The sequence below is a fragment of the Lissotriton vulgaris genome, chromosome 3_1 (assembly GCF_964263255.1).
Source record: "Lissotriton vulgaris chromosome 3_1, aLisVul1.2, whole genome shotgun sequence".
NCBI classification, from domain to species: Eukaryota; Metazoa; Chordata; class Amphibia; order Caudata; family Salamandridae; genus Lissotriton; species Lissotriton vulgaris.
This window is the reverse complement of record NC_141689.1, coordinates 702,951,327-702,966,773: the sequence shown is the minus strand read 5'-3', so window position 1 is coordinate 702,966,773 and position 15,447 is coordinate 702,951,327. Positions and strand designations below refer to the sequence as shown.

Genomic DNA, 15,447 nt, shown 5'->3' with positions numbered 1-15,447 from the left:
AGAAGACGAAAAACCGAAGACTTAAAGCAGTGTTTAACAGCTATAGTCTTAGATTCAGGTCGCAGTTGGGTTCACCACCTGTATGGAACACAGAGAGCCTAAAACAATCTGGCAAGAAGATTCTGGAGTGGTGAATTCCCTATAAAGTCCTGTTTTGGGATAAGATGTGGGTTCCAGACCTTGAAATCCCTAGTAAAGTGGCGGTGGAAACATATTTTGACATCAGTGACTGTTTGGCTGTCCTACAGGAACTGAACAACTTCCTAGACGAGCAAAGCAATAAGCTACAGAAATGTTCTTCCACTGGTAAAGAGCAAGCAGTACAGGCAACTTCTGGCTGAAATTCAAAGTTCAGTGATCTAGTAGCGGAAGAAGACTGGGAACAAAAATGACTTTGGGCCATTTCACAGAGCATGTGCTGCTCTTGGCTGTTGAAGGCACCAGAACTGCACGTTTACTGCCCCATGCTGGTTGAAAATGCAAGAGATTTGTGTCTGTAGATCTCACCAAACCACACCATGTGTCCTGGGTAGTTGCCTGCTTCCTCTCACTACATTACGGGAAATCCTGTTACAAGCTTTAACAAACACTGAGGTTTCTTCACCCAGACAGAGGACATCGACACTGAAGTTTTGCTACTTCCAATCACCTTTACCAATACCACACAATCACCATGTGCTACTTCACAGATTTCCACAACACAAACAACAAAGTTGTTTATCATACACCATCATTTAAGTTGAATACCAGTTATACACAGCTTAAAGAGCCTCCTACGTTTGCACAAACTGCATCAGACTATTTTATCATCATTGATGACTTTTCTTCGGATATGTCAGACCCACCTCCACAGCATGGAATTCGAGCATTTTAATTTGGCACAGAAAGAAATACTTTGTTCCTCTTTGGATCTACATTTGGATTTCAATTTCAATGCTTTTCCTTTGGATTGGTTTTGTGACCATCTCTTTTTGCTTCTGAATGGTCACAATCTCCCCGAACACTCTGCTGTTGAGCAGGTAACCAAGGTATTGAAGCCTCATTCTTCATCACATAAAGTGCAAAGAGACCTGTCCCTTGTGAACATTTCAGCAGTTCCCAAAATTGATGAAATTGTTTGGGAGAAGGTACCCTATGAAATATTTGGACCGGCAAAGGCTTTACAGATTCTGTATTATTTTCAATTTTCTCTTATGTCATCATATCTGGCAGCATTTCTGATGATAGGTATATTTGTACAGTGAAACAAATGTGTGATGTTCTAGAGTATTATACTGCATTTGAAAGTGAAGATATGTATAGTGGTACATCTAATTATGATGAAATGTTCTGTTTTCACCATTTTGTACACGATGTTTAACACAGAACAAGTACTCCACATGCATATTTAATTAGACACACTGGGAACACTACCCTACACCACCAGTGAGTTGTACCAAGACATTTGCACAGAAGTTTGCATATTTTTCTGGTTACAACACCGTAGACCCAGATTCTTATTTCTTTAAGTTACTCTCTTTCCCAGAAAACAAAATAAGCTAACTAGCACAATAATCATATTTTCAGCCTCAGTTGGTGAAGGACAATATTGATTTAAATTCTACTTGGTGAACTTAAGACTGACAAGTTCGGGACAATGAGGTTTTGTATAGAGCATGCCTTATACTAAGACAAATGATTTTCCTGAAGAAGACTGTGCAGCAAACGGCCTGTATCAGCTTAGCTAAGATAAAGGATATAAACATAACAAGTATTCCGAAGTTTTGAGAACTGGCAGCACTTCACAAATTACATAGAGGAAGAAGTCAACAACACACTTCAGAATGGTACATACAATACTCACATTCCGTCCGGAAGGTTGGCTAGTGTGGCCATTAGATACTAACAGATGTCATGCTCGTTATCTCAACAACACGAGGGATTCGAAATAAACAGACAAGATGTATGTTACGCGCAGACAACACTCAGGGGTGCCTTTTGAACACAGGGGGGGGGGGGGGGCACACTGCCTCTCATCCCAGCAAAGTACACCCCATTGCATCCTGGTAAATGCAGTTCGCTTACTTTCAAAATTGCTGTAGTCTTTCACCAAAGTTGGTGCTGATAGTGCTGTTATCTCTAAACACATGTTTCTGGGTTTAGCCCGTCATCAGTAGAGAGCAAAGAGTAGTAAGGAGCAGAGAAAAGTCATCAGAGGTTGCTGAAATGGTGCCAAAGTCTTCACAGGTCACAGTACCTCTCCAAAGGCACACAGGTGCCTCCCAGGAGAGCTCGCCAGCTCGTTGGCTCAAGAGAGCCTTTTGAACACGGGGGGAGAGAGCACACTGCCTCTCATCCCAGCACAGCACCCCATTGCATCCTGGTAAATGCAGTACGCTTACTTTCAAAGTTGCTGTAGTCTTCCACCAAAGTTGGTGCAGGTAGTGCTGTTATCTCTAAACACATGTTTCTGGGTTTAGCCCATCATCAGTAGAGAGCAAAGAGTAGTAAGGAGCAGAGAAAAGTCATCAGGGGTTGCTGAAATGGTGCCAAAGTCTTCACAAGTCACAGTACCTCTCCAAAGGCACACAGGTGCATCCCAAGAGAGCTCGTCAGCTTGTTGGCTCAAGGGAGCCTTTTGAACACAGGCGGTAGGGAGCACACTACCTCTCATCCCAGCACAGTACACCCCATTGCAGACTGTTTTGTTTACTTTTGACTATAGATAGACTTATGGCTTTCACCATCCTCGGGGTGGTTTTTATCTTAAATGTTTTTATTATGTTTTAGAATGTAACCCATGCTGGGAGGTGTTAAATAAATTTTATGATCATTTTTGTAAACAACAAAAACTGTCCTTCTGAGTATATTTTCAAATAGTTTAGTGTATCTGTCCAATTTGCCTTGCTTGTACAGGCTTTATTGGTTAATAAGATAGGGTTAATTATCCTCCTATCTCTGACCCCCTTTAGTATTGTTGAGTTCAGCCATTCTAGCCTGCCACGGTCGAAACAGGGACTCTAGTTTTGCTGGTCTCATCCCAGCACATCACACCCCATTGCATCCTGGTAAATGCAGTAAGCTCACTTTCAAAGTTGCTGTAGTCTTTCACCAAAGTTGGTGCAGGTAGTGCTGTTATCTCTAAACACGTGTTTCTGGGTTTAGCCCGTCATTAGTAGAGAGTAAAGAGCAGTAAAGAGCAGATAAAAGTCATCAGGGGTTGCTGAAATGGTGCCAAAGTCTTCACAGGTCAAAGTACCTCTCCAAATGCACACAGGTGCATCCCAGGAGAGCTCGTCAGCTCCTTGGCTCAAGGGAGCCTTTTGAACACAGGGGGGGAGGGAGCACACTACCTCTCATCCCAACACAGTACACCTCATTGCATTCTAGTAAATGCAGTACGCTTACTTCCAAAGTTGCTGTAGTCTTTCACCAAAGTTGGTGCAGGTAGTCAGGGGTGGTAACAACAAATAGCTTTGGAAATCGTGCCTAGAACACATTCTACATTAGATGAGGTAAAAAAACACTTCTCTCTCCTTTCTGATGGCATTGATTTAACGGAATTCTTATTAGGTCCTAAAAAGTCACATCCAAAGTGCTTTTTGTATGCAATGAAGTACGGAAGGTTTCACAGCAGGAACTGCTAAATATGACAGAGCAAATTTGGAAAAGGTTCTAGCAGTAGTTGACAATGGTATGACTCCATTGTCCACCAGGATATAGTCTCCAAGTAACATTGTGTCATCTGCTACTGACATCATACAGAGTGACATATCGCCTTTAGAACATGGCAAGCACAGCTTAGATCAATAATGCTATTGAGCGGTACTTTGCAGACATTGTGAAATGGCCGCGTTCCATGGAAGCATTTAAATGCTACAAACAATTATTTACATACAATTTGACAAAATAACCTAAAACCATGGTTTGTAAACGCGCAATATACACAATGTTAAATATAGAACAGCTGGAGAAAGTACAGTTCACTGTGGCTGAGACACCATCAGCTGATTGGATAATACATGGGTTTACTTCTCTGCCAATTTCAACCTTTTACTTTAACAACTGCTTCCAACACTATCAAGTAGGTAGATATGAATTACTAGGGGAGAGATTTGTACATGCGGCATGGGTCCTACCATTCAAGTACAGGTGTAAAAATGGGGATACTGAGTTTTTTTTTAGTGGTACAGATTACAAGAACAATTTAGGCAATTCTCTAGTTTGCAGGAAAGTTATACTTCATGCAGCATGTAATGAGTCCAAGGCAAACTTGACCTGTTCTCTGAGGGGTTACCCAGCTGCTGTGATTCATTTGTCATTCAGATTACTTTCAAACAGGAGTTATTTGATGTTGAACAGCCAAAGCTGTTGTGGGATGAAACCGGGGGTACCCTATATGGTGAAGATTTCCCGGGTCATGACCTGTTGTAACAATTTCACTTCAGGAAGAAACTCAAGACCTGGTTCAAGACTTCACACCCAAGGTGCCCAGATACCCCTAGGTGTGACAGTGCAGCGGAATACAAATGCTGATTGATTGATTGATAATTTGGGCTTCAATTTCCATTTCAAATGTGAACTTTAATAGTCTGAGCAGACTGTAAGCCTTATTGTTTCAGAAAGAAGTTTCTTTAACATCTGAAAAGGAGAAATTTCATCATCAAGTTGCAATGTCTTCTTCTGAAATCCAGTTGTTACTACATAACAACCTCCCACAACATTTTGGAAACCGTTTTAATGCCTCGAATACTGCGGGAATAGTACACTTTTTTAAAAACAATTGGGTCCGGGTTTGCTAGTACCTTCCAGACTGTCCTCGGAGTCATTTCATTCTTCATACTCTCCGTGCTTGGAAGCATTTTTGGAGGCATACCGCTTGTACAGTTTCTAATTGTTGGGATAGTGATTTTATTTTTCCTGCTCTGCAATGTTCCGTCACACAGTCAAAGGCAGTTACAGTAAATGTAATTGTTTGTTGTTGTCTGTTCGGAGATAGCTCTGCAAAAGTAGAATATACAATAACCGCCAGGAGAGTACTCCGGCATAGAAAGTATTGGTGAAGATTATTATAAAACTTTTCCAGCTCTTTGTTTGGGTGAGGAAAATTTTGTTGGCACAGTTGAGGTCACCCCATGCTGGAATTCCAGCTCAGCTGAATTCTGCTACCATCAAAAAAAAAAAGATTTATGTACATCTAGAGACGAGGATCCTCGACCAAACAGCAATGTCATGATTGGCTGGCCACATCCGGAGGGAAAAATTGCGGCTGCCATTTTGTGAATCAGGACACGGTTCCGGGGGGAGAAATAAAGTAGGATAGAAGGGGTCAGGACAAAGGTTATCCTGACCAGATAAGACTGATGGAGGTGTTGGTTTGTGAGGAACTCCTCATAGGTAAGACATTTTGGAAAAATGCTTTATTTTTTACATGCGTGAGGATCCATTGCATCTGTCAGCGTGGCTTCCCCCATGTGAATCCGAGACGGATTTAAGGATCTAGAACCCAATTATAAAAAAAATACACCCATTCACAGACCCACTCACTCATCAATACAGCCACTCACACCAACTCAGAGACCCAGAACACCAGTCACACACCCATTCTGAGACCTAGAGACCCACACAGGCACTCACACACCCAAGCAACCACTCACACACATATGAACACCCACTCAGAACCCAGAAAACCACTCACACACCCACTCACAGACTCACACTTCCAGTCACATACTTACTCACCCACACTCACATACCCATGCAGCCCCTCACACACCTACTCATACACCCAGAAAACCACTCACACACCTACTTACACATTCATACAGGCACTCACACATCCAAAGACCAAAAGAACCACTCACAGAACCCACCAAGGCACATACACACACACACATACAGCCACTCACATACTCACTCACAGACCCACACAGCCAGTCAAACACACAATTACACACACTCGCAGTCCCACTTCCACACCCACACAACCACTCACACACCCAGGTTACAGGGACGCTATTGTTGGAAAATAGTATTAAAAAAACATAGAAATTCACAGTAAAAATCCAAAGTTACAGGGAGGTTATAGTTAGGAAACAGAATTTAGAAGAAACTTGGAAATTCACAAAAAAAGGTTACAGATTGCATAATGAGGTACAGATTTTATACACACAAAACTATAGAAATTCTGCATTTATAGTTACCTCACATAAATCTATAGCTCATGCCCTAAGAAAACTTTTACTTGCGCACTTGTACATTAGCATGTTACAAAAGGTATATTTATTTGTGTATCTCCAGGTAATTGGACACTCTTAGTATCATGTAACCACATAACATTTCAGGTTTCACGTCTTTCTTTGTAATACAACACAACATATAAGTACTTTAGTCCACTATTTAAGATCCGTGAATCTTTATACATGTTTTAATGACCATGGGAACGTTTGATTTAATTGTACCATGAGCCAGTCAGCCATCAAGTGGATAACTCTAGGGACGAACATGTACCATAAATTTGGATTGTTCATGTGTTTCACATACAAATTGTGCTCAGCAATTAGAACACATGGAATAGTATGTTAATTGCAATATGTTTTTGCATAATTGGAATGTATGTGTCCACATATACTTAGGATATATCTTTATTATCATTGTCAAATAGATCCTAACATCGACAAATGTTGAAGTAATATTGTTAATATGGAACTGTTCCTGAGAACATTCACATTTTGAACCCAATCCTAAACTTTTTTCATACATCTTCACTCATTTTCACTTTTCTGCACTTTTTCTTCATCCAGATAGACATTGTTCACTATTCACGTAAACATGCACGTTAGCGTCTACTTGACATCTTCTCACATCGTACTTGACTGACCGGGCCACTCCTACATTACCGCAACAAGCTCTGCTAGCGAGTTTGCATCTGTTGTACAGTGAATTCTCACACACTCCGTTCGACGGGTAAGAGTAGGTACATTATATAATATTCAAAGCTTAGAGGTTGGCTTTGGGCGAACCGTATGTCAGTTTATCACCCTCTCACTGCACACATACTTTACTTTTTAGGCATCACGCCTCTCGAGCCTCTCCTTTTCAACGTGTAATTGATTTCGGCCATTGCCAATAAAGACTTCGTTATAGTGCTTTCACTTTTCTTTTAATGCAATATGAACTATGTTAACTAACGAAGTCTTCATATATTTCAGTATATTCCAGAGACTTTAGGTTATTCTTTTGTCGTTTGTTTTCACCACACCACGAGTTACGAACCAGATGAACAAGTTACTTACCTTCGGTAACACTTTTTTCTGGTGGATACAGCATCTGCCTGTGGATTCCTCACCTTATAAATCCCCCCTGCGCCAGCATTTCGTGGAAATTCTTTCCTAGCTCTCCCACGTCGACGAGGACGTCACACTAGCACGGCTCCACTCGCGACACCGTATGACGTCATCGGAGCCATAAGAAGACCTCATCGGCGTGCTGACATCAGTTCAACCCATTTTTTCCGTGCCACCGAGGCAAACGTGCGGACCGACACATTTTCAAAAGTATACATAGTATATCAAATATATACACATATATAAAACCACAAATGCATAAACAATAGAGGCATAGAGAAATAGCAACAGAATAAGCATTTCTCATAATTAAAACATAATCATGATTAAGACATATTAAAAAGCAACCATGTCAAACAAATAAAACTTTTTTGGGTAGAAACAGGTGGACAACGAGGATGCGGGCAGGACAGTGAGGAATCCACAGGCAGATACGGACGGTATCCACCAGAAAAAGCGTTACCGAAGGTAAGTTACTTGTTCTTTTGATGGATACTTCTGCCTGTGGATTCCTCACCTTATGAATAGATTCCAAAGCCTTACCTCTCCTGGAGGCGGGTGTCCACCTGACTAGACAAAAAAATCTTGCAAAACAGAACAAGCAATATGGCCAACCCTCCTAACCTCAGAGTCCAAGCAGTAATGCTTTGCAAAGGTGTGGAGGGAGGCCCAAGTTGCAGCTTTACAAATATCAAGAACACGAACACCTCTAGCCAAAGTAGAAGAAATAGACTTAGCTCTGGTGGAATGAGCTCTGATACCTTCAGGTGGTTCTTCTTGGCCAAGGCGTAGCAAATCTTAATGCAGAAGATTATCCATCTGGAAAGTGTCCTCTTATGCACAGCTCTACCCTTCATTTGTCCAATGTACCCCACAAAGAGCTGTTCGTCCAGCCTCAGATCTCTTGTCCGATCCAAATAAAAGCTGACAGCTCTCTTAGGGTTCAAACGATGCAGCCTCTCCTCCTCCTTGGAAGGGTGAGGGGGAGGATAGAAGGTGGGTAAAGTAATGGATTGTCCCGTATGAAAAGGGGTAACCACCTTGAGAAGGAAAGCAGCCCTGGTCCTTAGAACCAACTTATCCACATGAACGGTCAAGAAAGGAGGTTTCTAATTAAGAGCCTGAAGCTCACTTACCCTCCTAGCCAAGGTAATGGAAATCAAGAAACCTGTTTTAAAAGAAAGAAGCCTCCACAGGCAAGTATGAAGAGGCTCAAACGGAGAACCCATTAAAAAGGTAAGAACAAGATTCAAATACCACTGAGGCATAATGAAAGGTGTGGGAGGGAACTTATTTGTAAGGCCCTTAATGAACCTCATGACAATGGGGGCACTAAATAAAGACAGCTGGTCCAGAAAACATGGAAAGGCGGACAAAGCCGACAAATAGCCCATAACAGTGGCCACAGCACAACCTTGCTGTGCCAAAGAAAGTGAAAACTCCAGAATATTAGACAAACAGGCCTTCAAAGGATCAATGTCTCTCTCTCCGCACAACTTAACAAATCTGGACCATCTGGAATAGTAAACAGACTTAGTGTAGTGTTGCCTCGACGATAAAATAACATCCACTGTATCCGGCGGGAGAGAGAAGGAACTCAGGTTGCCCCGTTCAATCTCCAGGCATGAAGGGGCAGGCTCTGGAGGTAGGGGTGTAGAACCTGCCCCTGTGACTGTGAGAGGAGATATGCCCTGAGAGGGAGACAGGGCAAAGGGTGTGACGAGAGGAGAAGAAGATCCGTGTACTACACCTTTCTTGGCCAATCCGGGGCGATCAATATACCTTGGTCCAGGTCTTGGCGAATCTTCCTCAGAACCCGAGGAATGAAGGGTATGGGAGGAAACGTGTGAAGGAGTGGAGAGCTCCAATCCAATTGAAACGCGTCCCCCAGCGCTCCCTGCATCAGAAACTGGAGACTGCAGAACAACGGGCAGTGCACGTTCTCGTGAGTGGCAAACAGGTCCAACCGAGAAGACCCCCCACATCGGAAAGATTTGATGGATCACCTCCGGATGAAACCGCCACTCGTGAACAGCCGAGTAACGCCGACTGAGTCTGTCCGCACGTACATTCAGCACACCGGCAGCTGATTTGCAAACACACAAATCCGAGCCCAGGACCAGAGTCGCAGAGCCTCTCAGCAGAGACAATACAACTCCCACAACTCCCTGTTTGCTGATGTACCACATCTCAGTAGTGTTGTCCATCAGGACCTGAACCCACTGACCGCGAAAGGAAGGAAGGAAAGCATTTACAGCCAAATGAATTGCCCGCAATTCCAGCAGGTTGATATGAAGCAACCTTTCCTCTGGAGACCAAAGACCTTTGACCTCCAGATCCCCCAGATGAACACCCCACCCTACAGTGGAAGCATCCGTGATCACTGTGGCCAAATGTGGAGGAGGCTGAAAGGGCTTTCCTTGAGACAGGTTGCCCTGCACACTACACCAAGTTAGCTCCGCTGCAGCTTCTACGAAGATTCTGATCTTCTCCCCGAGATCTCCGTTGTGCTGATACCACTGCCAGGACTGGAACAACCGCTCCATCATGAAATAAAGGAATCATTTCCTGAATGTCGAGAATCCTCTGCGGAGGAGGGTATGCTCGACACACAGAAGTGTCCAGTATTTCCCTTATGATCATGAAATAAAGGAATCATTTCCTGAATGTCGAGAATCCTCTGCGGAGGAGGGTATGCTTGACACACAGAAGTGTCCAGTATTGCCCTTATGAACAGGCTGCGCTGAGAAGGCACCAGGTGAGATTTGGGTACATTTATCGAGAAACCCAATTTGAACAACAGAGGAGATGTCACCTGCAAGTGGCGCAAAACCAACTATGGAGACTGCTTTCAACAGCCAGTCGTCCAGGTAGGGGAAAACAGGAACCCCTGACCTTCTGAGATGAGCCGCTACCACCGCCATCACCTTTGTAAAGACTTGAGGAGTGGAAGTGAGAACGAACGGAAGAACCGCAAACTTATAATGTTGCGATCCTACAGTGAACCGGAGATACTTCCGATGCGACCTCAGGATGGGAAGATAAAAATACGCAACCTGTAGATCGATGGACACCATCCAGTCTTCCTGTTGCAGTGCAAGAAGAACCTGAGCCTAGGTCAACATTTTGAACTTCTCCTGTCTGAGGTAAAGGTTCAAAATCCTGAGGTACAGGATTGCCTTAAACGAAAGTCTTTTTTGGGGATTAGGAAATACCAGGAGTAGCAACCCTGACCCCTTTCCTGCTCCAGAACCACCTCTATCGTACCTTTCTGTAGCAAGGTGAGAACCACCTGCTGTAAAAGCAGTAAGTGGTCCTCTGAGCACCAACCCTGGCGAGGAGGGTAAGGAGGAGGTAACTCCAATAAGGGAAGGGCATACCCATTCTCTACAAGATTCAAGACCCAACGATCTGATATGATCAGTCTCCAGTCTTGTATAAAGTGGGACACCCGACCTCCAACCGGACCAACATGTTTTAAGATGGGGGATCTAGAACTGCTTTCCTGTTGCACCAACGGTGGCGGGTGGGAAAGTAGAGGAGGAGGAGGAGGAGGATTGTTGTCGAGCTGCTCTCCTGAGGCCTCTATTATTCTTCCCTATGTACGACTTGTACAAGGGATTCTGCTGTTTCTGGTTCTGTTGTACTGCTGGCGGCCACGAAAAAAAGCAGATCTCCCAAAACCACGATACCGATTGTAGCCGTATCCTCTGGACTGTACCTGTAGGCCCAGAGACCTTGCAGTAGCCCTGCTGTCCTTAAAACGTTCAAAGGCCGAGTCCGCCTTTGAAGCAAAACGTTTTGACCCATCAATGACAAATCCAGCAGAGTCGCCTGAACATCAGGTGAGAAACCAGACAACCGAAGCCAAGCCTGTCTCCTAGCCGCCACAGAAGACCCCATCAAACAAGCCACAGAGTCAGCAGTGTCCAGACCCGATTGAAGCTGCATGACTGAGTCCAGCAAAGCATGGATATACCTTCCAAGAAGACAGGTAGCATTAGTGGATTTAAGAGATATACTTGCAGAAGAGAATACCTTCTTTTCCGCCTGCTCCATTTTTTTGGAATCCCTATCACCAAGAATGGGAGGGAAAGCACCAGAAGATTGCTTTGAACAAGAATCCTGGACAACCAAACTTTCCGGTGTAGGATGAGAAGACAAAAAAGCCGGATCCCCAGGAGCAGTACCTTCTAGAGATGGAATGAGAAACCGCAGGAGCAGAAAAAGACTTCTGCCAAACCTCCGTTATCGGCTCCTTCAAAGCCTCAGTAAAGGGAAGCAACGGTTCAGTAGTTGAAGAAGCTGTATTAAGAACCTCTGTAAGGATATTAGATTTCACCTCAGCCGAGGGAAGCTGCAGACCAAGCAAATCAGCCGCCTTCCTTATGACCACATGATAAGGAGCAATGTCTTGCACGACCCCAGCCTTAGCAGATGGGAGATCATACTCAGGAGAAGTATACAAGCCACTGGCCCCATGAAGACCCTCAAACTCATCCATAGACTCAACAATCTCTCCTTCCTTCTGATTCCTGTGCATATTCCTCCTCTTCAAGGAGCCTCTGTGCCTTTCTCCTAGAGCGTTGTTTAGGAATCGGCGGCGGCGTCACACGCGGCACCAGTGAAGACATCAACGACTTCGATGGAGGAGCCTCCGCTTCAAATCTTGACGTCGATCGAACTCAAGGCGGCGCCGACTCAGTAGCAGAAGGAGTCCGAGGAGCCGGAGTGGAGGACGCCGGGAAATGCCAAGCCTGAGTTGACGGCAAGAATGGCATAAAGGGTGCTTGAGGATAGATGTGAGGAACACCCAAGTTAAAGGCCAAAGGACCTGAACGCGCACCGGATGGAGCAGAGGCCTTGGCAAACATGCCAAACACCGCAATCAGAAAATGTGAAGAGTCTGACCAAGGAACAGGAAAAGGAGGATATAGATCCGTAGCTTCCTGAAGTGGAACTACCTGAGGTCGAACTAGAAGCTGCGTAGCCGGGGAGGGCACCCGCAGAGGTGAAGCCACCCAGCCTGGTGACGACTCCCTAGGCGCTGGAGACATCGCAGGAGCCGAAGAGCCTTCATGCAGCGAAGAGCCTTTGGAAGTCGGCGACCACTTAACTGGAGATGCAACCGGTATCAGCCGAGGAGATGGGGATGGAGAAATTAAGTCCTTTCTTCGAAGCTGCTCAGCCGGGGAAGGCGACCTCGACCTTGATGGAGCAAGGTTTCATGTGTAAAGAAACTTGCTCAGATTCAGCCCTCTCTAAAAACCATGTGACTTATTAATCAACATGTTTTGTATTACTAATAAGTGCATAACACAATATTTTTAGTATCTAGGGGAAGCTTTCCTATGTGCTTTTACTAACAGTAACCCAAATGCATTAAAATGGCCACCAAAAACGCAGGAACTTTACTGCGCACGCGTCTACCACATCCACGTTGTGTGACGTACATTCTATTTGGTGGGAATTTCTTGCAGCTGCGCACTAGTGCCAAGATGGCTGCTTCATGTTTCACACACTAATGCATATGCTTCTACTTGAACTAAAATGTGTTCCTTCTGCTTAACTATTAATGCTGTAGTAAAAATAAGGTAATGGGGTTAGAGTAGAAATAAGCGGCATAAAGTGCATTAATTTATTTTTGTATTCGAATATGTTTCTTTTTGACTTTATTAATAGCTCGTATTTGGGCCTGAAGGGTGACTTGTAACGGGAGTAGCTGTAACGGCAGCTACTTCCCTACTCAGGAAACTGCATTGGCTTCCATTCACCCAGCGCTGTGTCTTTAAAACTGGATGTATACTATTCAAATCTCTGTATTGCAAAAGCCCCAAATTCATTAATCAAATAGTTACTAGATGCATCCCATCCCGAAACCTACGCTCACTCCATCAGAGCCTCCTGCTGACGCCCCCTTTCAAACGTAAGCGCGCCGGAGGCCGTAGGTTCGCTACACTTGCCCCCTGCTTATGGAACACCCTTCCTCCGGAGATCCGGAATTGTCAGGCCCTTCTCTCTTTCCGGAAAGCCTTGAAGACCTGGCTCTTCAGACAAGCACTTCAATAACTCTCTACCCTTCACCCACGTCTATGCTACTGTTGATCGCAGCGCCAAGAAACCAATCGGTGACAGTGCGCTTAATAAATATTTTAATAACATAACATAACAATAACATTGAAATCTGCACTGCGCATGATCCAAAAGTACTGAAAGTCCTCGAACAGTGGCATTGAACTGATGCCAATGCCAGACTCGCCTGCGATGCGCCTGAGAGCCCGACCCTATGACCTGCAAAGAGGAAGACAACTTGCAAATTTGTATTAACATTGTATGCTAAATGAAAATAATATTGCTGGGTGGAATTAAACCATGGGAAAGTAAATTATGGGCGGGAACATTGATCAACTTTATTCAATGAAGATGATTTCATTCTGGTATGGTGTGATGACCTCTCCTCGCCTTTCTGACCAATCAAATGAAGGGAATACACGAATTTGCAACACTGGGGGGGGTGGTACATTGCCATGGAAAATAGTATAACTAAGGTAGGCTTAGTCAGTTAGATTGTCCAACTTCTCACAGACCTGTCACTAACCGAACGTATGCTGAAGGAGAATCGAGAGCAGAGTGCTAGTCGAGCACTTTAAGTACAATTGATTAGGATTGGTAAGTCGTGGTTTATAAGTATTAGTCCTAAAATAAATTACAAATTCTGATAGGCAGGAAGTTAAGCTAGGGTTACCAGTTCAAGGTGTGAATGTTTTATGGGCCCTGGTGAGTATGATCAAACTGAGCTGGTAATCCGGCACGCGCCATCAGTATTTCTTTGATAGCAGAGCTATGGTTAGGGTTTATTTAAGATAGGTAGTTAGTTGTGTATTGATTTTATTTTGATTTTGTATTGATTTATGTATTAACCAAAGCTTGTTTGTATTGGTTCATGTTGTCTGGAAGCCACGGGTATATTGAAAAAAGGGTGGTAAATGGAAGTCACACTGCAGTGAGGTTACTTGTCTGATGAAGTAAGTGCAGATAGTTAGGTAGAAATTGAAGCACTGGTTAGGGATTATTTTTCTGGTGTAAAAGTGAGAGTAATTGATAGCAAAGAGGTTCGCTGGTGAAACTTTGGCCTTATATCACCTAGAAAGGGTAAGTCTGAAGGAGTAACAGGTTCTTTGCTGCTTGAATGAAGAGTAAACGGAAGGGTTTTACTCGCAGCGAAAGAAACTGTCTTTTCTTTGAATTTAATCAATCAGACACAGTAGCGAATGTTTCTATGTTGTTAATTAATGACATGTACATTTAAAATTGAAAAGAAATTAAGTGATTGTATTACCTTGCAAAGGGGGGAGTCAGTCGCGGGTGCTGCACTGATGTCACAAAGAGCTGCTGTGGGATTGGTTGAGGCCGAGGGTGTGTAGCTGAGGTAATATTGTAAAGGAGGGGTGAGTGCAGAGAGCGTAAGAAACTCATCTCATTGAAGAGCCGCGCAACCATTGGTTGAAGTGATTTAGAAATTAAAAGTTGATAGGTGGTTGAAAATAAAAAAACGCGCTGGTATTGGTGAAGCATTTAGGTGAAGTAAACAATTGATTAAAATAAGATTTCAGTGAAAATTAGGGCAGCAGTAAATATATATGGTATTTAGATCAGGCAATTATAGGAAATCGCCCCGATAGAAAATATTTAGGGTTTGCTAGAGAACAGCAACTTAGAGGGAGACCCCATACCATGTATGGAGAAAAGAGAAAAATGTCATTCTTGCAGAAGATTAAGAATTATTTCAAAAAAGAAAAACCTGTAAAAACAAGAAAAGGTATTATTATCCCACCACCAAAAATGCCTGCATCATACATGATCAAAGAAAGGGACTACCACACTTGTATATGGTTAGAAAACTGGATAGAGTACACCAGAGAGGACAGTATATTGGCTTTTCCAGAATATGGTACCTTTAACCTTAGAATTTTACACAATCTGTGAACTCGCATGAATGAATTAGACCCTTAGTTAGAAGAGTGGGAGACTGAGGCTTTTGAACGCGACCGATCTCGGTGTGATAGCGTTTTAGTAGATTTTATCCTAGATATCCCAAAGAAACAAGAGATAAGCAGATGAA

At 43.6% G+C, this 15,447-nt stretch overlaps 1 protein-coding gene across 1 annotated transcript in view; it reads right to left on the bottom strand.

The window, feature by feature from the left end:
- MAN2A1 (mannosidase alpha class 2A member 1) overlaps window positions 1-15,447 on the bottom strand; it is a 1,326,430-nt gene that overhangs the window by 860,609 nt on the left and 450,374 nt on the right. The gene's annotated exons all lie outside the window — the stretch shown is intronic.